This window comes from Sapajus apella, unplaced genomic scaffold, assembly GCF_009761245.1.
Source record: "Sapajus apella isolate SASKATOON/1434 unplaced genomic scaffold, GSC_monkey_1.0 scaffold3506, whole genome shotgun sequence".
In the NCBI taxonomy this organism is placed as follows: Eukaryota; Metazoa; Chordata; class Mammalia; order Primates; family Cebidae; genus Sapajus; species Sapajus apella.
The window spans coordinates 787-6,705 of record NW_022440432.1 but is presented as its reverse complement, the minus strand read 5'-3'; the positions used below and the strand labels follow the sequence as shown (position 1 = coordinate 6,705).

Sequence of the window (5,919 nt, the reverse complement as noted above, 5' to 3'; positions counted from 1 at the left end):
ACTCATGTTACCCAGGCTGGAGTGCAATGGCGCGATCTCGGCTCACCACAACCTCCGCCTCCTGGGTTCAGGCAATTCTCCTGCTTCAGCCTCCTGAGTAGCTGGGATTACAGGCACGCGCCACCATGCCCAGCTAATGTTTTGTATTTTTAGTAGAGACGGGGTTTCACCATGTTGACCAGGACGGTCTCGATCTCTTGACCTCGTGATTCACCCGCCTTGGCCTCCCAAAGTGCTGGGATTACAGGCTTGAGCCACCGCGCTCGGCCAGAAGGGGTTTCTAAAAGCTGTTTCAAAGTGATTTATTTTTCACATCCTGAACATCCATGATGTTTTTAAGAAAACATTTTCAGCCGGGCGCGGTGGCTCAAGCCTGTAATCCCAGCACTTTGGGAGGCCGAGGCAGGTGGATCACGAGGTCAAGAGATCGAGACCGTCCTGGTCAACATGGTGAAACCCCGTCTCTACTAAAACTACAAAAAATTAGCTGGGCATGGTGGCGCGTGCCTGTAATCCCAGCTACTGAGGAGGTTGAGGCAGGAGAATTGCCTGAACCCAGGAGGCGGAGGTTGCGATGAGCCGAGATCGCGCCATTGCACTCCAGCCTGGGTAACAAGAGGGAAACTCTGTCTCAAAAAAAAAAAAAAAAAAAAAAAACAGAAAACATTTTCAGTGAAAATTTTTTAGGAATAAGTATATTTGAAGCTGTGCTTATTGTGTTGCTTGCTTTCTTGTGAAATTCTCCCACAGGCCACTACTCTTCTGTGGCTGCAACTCACCTTCGATTTCTCCCCAGGTTTCTGTGGTCATCTTCAACATCCTGGTCTTCCCAGCTTTTTCCTAAAATGCATACCCAGAAACATCATTATAAACTATTAGAAATTACAGAAAATTGTTGCAGTCTAATTTCCTGATGAGTTGTGACTCTGTCTGATTCAATCACCGAAGGATTCCCTTTCCACATTTCAGATCTTGGAACACAGCTGTGGAGCAAGGAACACTTGTTCTGCGTTCTGTGTCTAACTAAGGAGAGAAATGTTGATATCCTTACCTAGACAGACAAGGTTATTGAAGGTCTCCCGCATCACATCTTTGTAGAGCTTTTTCTGTGAAGAATCCAGCAAAGCCCACTCCTCCAGGGTGAAGTTCACAGCCACATCCTCAAAGGAGACTGAGTTCTGAAATATTCCACATATGTTTACAGGAGAATGGGTGAGACTGGTGGTACTGGGGACCTATACTCAATCTGTAAGAAGTTCACATATGGCCGGGTGCGGTGGCTCACATCTGTAATCTGAGCACTTTGGGAGCCCGAGGCGGGCAGATCACCTAAGATCGGGAGTTTGAAACCAGCCTGACCAACAAGCAGAAACCCCATCTCTACTAAAAATACAAAATTAGGCCAGGGACGGTGGCTCACACCTGTAATCCCAGCACTTTGAGAGGCCAAGGCGGGTGAATCACAAGGTCAGGAGCTCAAGACCAGCCTGGTCAATATGGCGAAACCCCGTTTCTACTAAAAATACAAAAATTAGCTAGTCATGGTGGTGTGCACCTGTGGTCCCAGCTACTTCGGAGGCTGAGGCAGGAGAATTGCTTGAACCTGGGAGGTGGAGGCTGCAGTGAGCCGAGATCATACCACCACACTACAGCCTGGGTGACAGAGAGAGACTCCATCTCCAAGAAAAAAAAAAAAAAAAAAAAAAAGAAAGAGTTTATAAGAACAACCTCCTATTCTTACTTTAATCAACCAACCTTAGCAATGATAGAAAGATCGCACCTTACGAGGTGAGTATTTGACTAAATGACAGCACTGTCTCCCAGCAGGAGATCTTGTCCCCTGGACACAGAAATACTTACTGACTACAGGAAAAAGAGGAGACTTAGAATTATATAGAATCTCCAACTTTTCTCCAAATTCTCACTAGACCTAGATTTGTTACACCTTCTGCAATATAGGCACCACACTGTTTTCTTCAAATCACTGATTGCATCAATATTTCCATAAGAATAATTTAATTGTTATTAATTTTATTTAATTTTTATTAAATTTTATTTTATTGTTCTGTAATAATAATTTAAAATTTCCGTAAGAATAATTTAAGGTACACTTTAATCCAGTTTTGCTTGCCACTCACCTAGTATTTTTAACTTCAACATCTCCCGTAGCCATCCCTGGAATAACTAGTTTCCTTGCTTAAGAACAACAACCTGGGGCTGGGTGCAGTGGCTCACGTCTGTAATCCCAGAACTTTGGGAGGCCGAGGTGAATCACAAGGTCAGGAGGTTAAGACCAACCAGGCCAATATGGTGAAACCCTGTCTCTACTAAAAATACAAAAATTAGCTGGGTTTGGTGGTGGGCACCTGTAGTCTCAGCTACTCAGGAGGCTGAGGCAGAATTGCTTGATTCTGGCCACTCGGGCTCAGAACGGATGTCAGGCCAGACCTGGCAGAACCTAGGTGCCGCAGCCAGGTTTCTGTTCCTTACGTTTGTGAACTAAGTGCAGCATTAGTAACCATTCGAGGCGTAGCTGAACCTACAGACTCCAAGGACGGTGGTGGTCTGGCTTGGCTACTAACCTTTTATGTAAGTTGTATTGCTTAACTGCTTAATGAAAGAGAAGAAAACAAATATTTTGCTTGACACATATTGCTGCTAGAAGCAACTCTCTACTATGCTGCTTAAGGAAGAGTTTAAGATGAAACTTACCCGTTGAGTATTGTTATATGTTAGTTGTTACAGTGTTGTGTTTAATTAGATACATATTACAGATCTGATCATTAATATCAAACATTGACACAAATAGACTAAAATAATTTTTTTTTTTTTTTTTATAGCGATAGGGTCTTTCTATGTTGCTGGTCTGAAACTCCTGGCCTCACGCCATCCTCCCACCTTGGCCTCCCAAAACGCTGGGATTATAGGTATGAGCCAATGCATGCAGCCTAAAATATTTCAGAATATAAAAGGAATACAACAGATATAACAAGACTACTACTGCTACTTCTGTTCCTACCGCTACTCCTAAAGCCATGAGAAAAATTCCTGACCCTCAAATACATCGCCAACTTATACCTAAAATCACATATGCCAAATTCACATTGGATGGCAAACAGTATATACAACTACCTTTATTTATTTATTTTTTTGAGACAGTCTCAAGGCTGGAGTGCAATGGCATGATCTTGGCTCACTGCAAACTCTGCCTCCTGGGTTCACGCAATTCTAATTCTCCGGCCTCAGCCTCCCGAGTAGCTGAGATTACAGGTGTGCACCACCATGCCTGGCTAATTTTTTTTTGTATTTTTAGTAGAGACTAAAAAAATATGGGTTTTGCCATACTGGTCAGGCTGGTCTTGAACTCCTGACCTCAGGTGATCTGCCCACCTCAGCCTCCCAAAGTGCTGGGATTACACGTGTGAGCCACCTTGCCCAGCCTGCAGTTTTATTTCTTAAGGGCAAGGTTTGATTTTAAACACAAACTTAACTCCCACGTTTCAACTACCACTTCCATACTCTCCTCTATCACACAGACACTTAATGAAATACAATCAATGATGACTCATATATATGACCTCACAGAATATCAAAAGGTGTTTAATTACAATACCGATTACAAGGTAGGCATCTTAAAAACCAATCTATTTACGTGAAGAAACTTGATGATGAAAGCCGGGCGCGGTGGCTCACGCCTGTAATCCCAGCACTTTGGGAGGCCGAGGCGGGTGGATCACGAGGTCAAGAGATCGAGACCATCCTGGTCAACATGGTGAAACCCCGTCTCTACTAAAATTACAAAAAATCAGCTGGGCATGGTGGCGCGTGCCTGTAATCCCAGCTACTCAGGAGGCTGAGGCAGGAGAATTGCCTGAACCCAGGAGGCAGAGGTTGCGGTGAGCCAAGATAGCGCCATTGCACTCCAGCCTGGGTAACAAGAGCAAAACTCCGTCTCAAAAAAAAAAAAAAGAAACTTGATGATGAAAGACTGACTGCAAACAACGTACTAAGCCAAGTACTTTACTAATTCAGACTTGGAATAACATAAGAAACACAACACAATCAAGAAAATTATTTACAAAGCATTGGCACACAGCAGCTATGGTTCAACGGGATACATCCAAACCATCAGGATGTGAAGATTCAAGGTAATGTATATTAAGCCTACTTGAATTAAGATGAGGAGACTTACTACTAGCTTTTGACCAAAGTACAGCTACAGATAAATGATCTACAAATACCCACATTAGAAAAACCATTATTTATTGATGAGATTTTATACAAAAATAATTAGTATTCCAAAAACAATAAAAAAAAATAATGAGTTTTCCAATGATGAAACACTATATACTATACCTTTCAGGATATGGTACCCAAAATACATTACTCACCTAACAGCATCAAAAAAAAAATACCCACAATCAGCCAGGTGCGGTGGCTCACGCCTGTAATTCCAGCACTTTGGGAGGCCGAGGCAGGTGGATCACGAGGTCAAGAGATCAAGACCATCCTGGTCAACATGGTGAAACCCCGTCTCTACTAAAATTACAAAAAAATTAGCTGGGCATGGTGGCGCGTGCCTGTAATCCCAGCTACTCGGGAGGCTGAGGCAGGAGAATTGCCTGAACCCAGGAGGCGGAGGTTGCGGTGAGCCGAGATCGCGCCATTGCACTCCAGCCTGGGTAACAAGAGTGAAACTCCGTCTCAAAAAAAAAAAAAAAGAACCTGAACAAGCTCACAATAAACTCCATCCATAAACCAAAGAAACTAAAAATCGTACACATTCACACAAGGGAGCAAAATTACCCGGAGCGAAGAGAAACTAAAATTAAGGGTGGCTAGAATTAATATTTGATCAAGGAGTCCAAAGGGAAGAAACTCAAACTTTCTGATCAGTTAGGATAAGGAGTCCCCTTCCCCGCAGTTCAAAAAGAAAGCCCACATTCAGAAGGTCGAAAACACTCGCAGGCTTGAGTGCTGGGAGCACTAGAGGGGGACAGTTCCTGGTGATGGGGACAATCCCTGGTGATGAGGGCAGGGGCGTCTGAGCAGCCACAGGAACCTCTGGGAGCTCCTCTTGTCCTCCTGACCCTGGCAGGCTTCGGTTCCCACAAGTGAGGAAACCCTGGGACCTCCCCAGGCTTCGGTTCTCACAAGTGAGGAAACGCGCCCGTGGATTCATCGTGAGGTTTCCAGCCAAGCGGATTCTTAAACGCACAAAACGCACAGACCGAGATGGGATCTCCCCAAGACCCTCCCGCTGTCACCGAACAATCCGGGGAGACGCGGGGCTGCGGGCGTGGAGCTGTCCAGTGAGGGGCTCCAGGGCCGGGGGCCGAGGCCGCGGCGCGGGGCCGGGACAGGACGCTGGGGATCCCGGCTGCCGGTCCAGCCCCCACGGAGAGAACCGAGGCCGATCTGGGCCCGCAGCGGCCCCGGGGTCTGCAGACCCTGGAGCTGAGTGCAAAGAGGTCCCGGCCTCGGCCACAGACGGTTCCAACCAGAAACCTTCCCTCGGACACAGGCCCCGCACACTCACCATTTCCCAGCGTTCGGGAAGTCCCGGTGTCCTCCCTACTGATGTCAGTACCTACAGGTCACGGCGCGACAATGGATGCAGCAAAGCCACCTACAGCCCTCAGGAGCAGGTGAGACGCAGTTTCGCCAAGGGCCAAGAATGGCGACGTCCGCAATACGCATGCGCGACGTAGCCCCGCCCTTTTGTCGCTGAGTGACAGCTGAGCCGGAAGAGGCGTGGTTGAGCTGGCCTAGCTTCAGACTGCCTTGTCTCTGCCAGGACTTTTGCATTTAAGCCAAATGTTTTCTTTGCCTCCCATCCATTTCATGTGTTCTCTTCAGTACTGTTAAGTACATTCACATTGTGAAACCAATTTCCAGAATTGTTTTCATCTTGCAAAA

At 46.1% G+C, this 5,919-nt stretch overlaps 1 long non-coding RNA gene across 1 annotated transcript; it reads right to left on the bottom strand.

Moving 5' to 3' along the window:
* Nucleotides 1-658: 658 nt before the first annotated feature.
* On the bottom strand, nucleotides 659-5,712 carry LOC116547535. The gene is made up of 3 exons (XR_004267082.1): nucleotides 5,540-5,712; nucleotides 1,052-1,178; nucleotides 659-840 (listed from the first exon to the last, which is right to left on the bottom strand). It is a non-coding gene; the product is annotated as an uncharacterized LOC116547535 (long non-coding RNA).
* Between the last annotated feature and the right edge of the window lie 207 nt (nucleotides 5,713-5,919).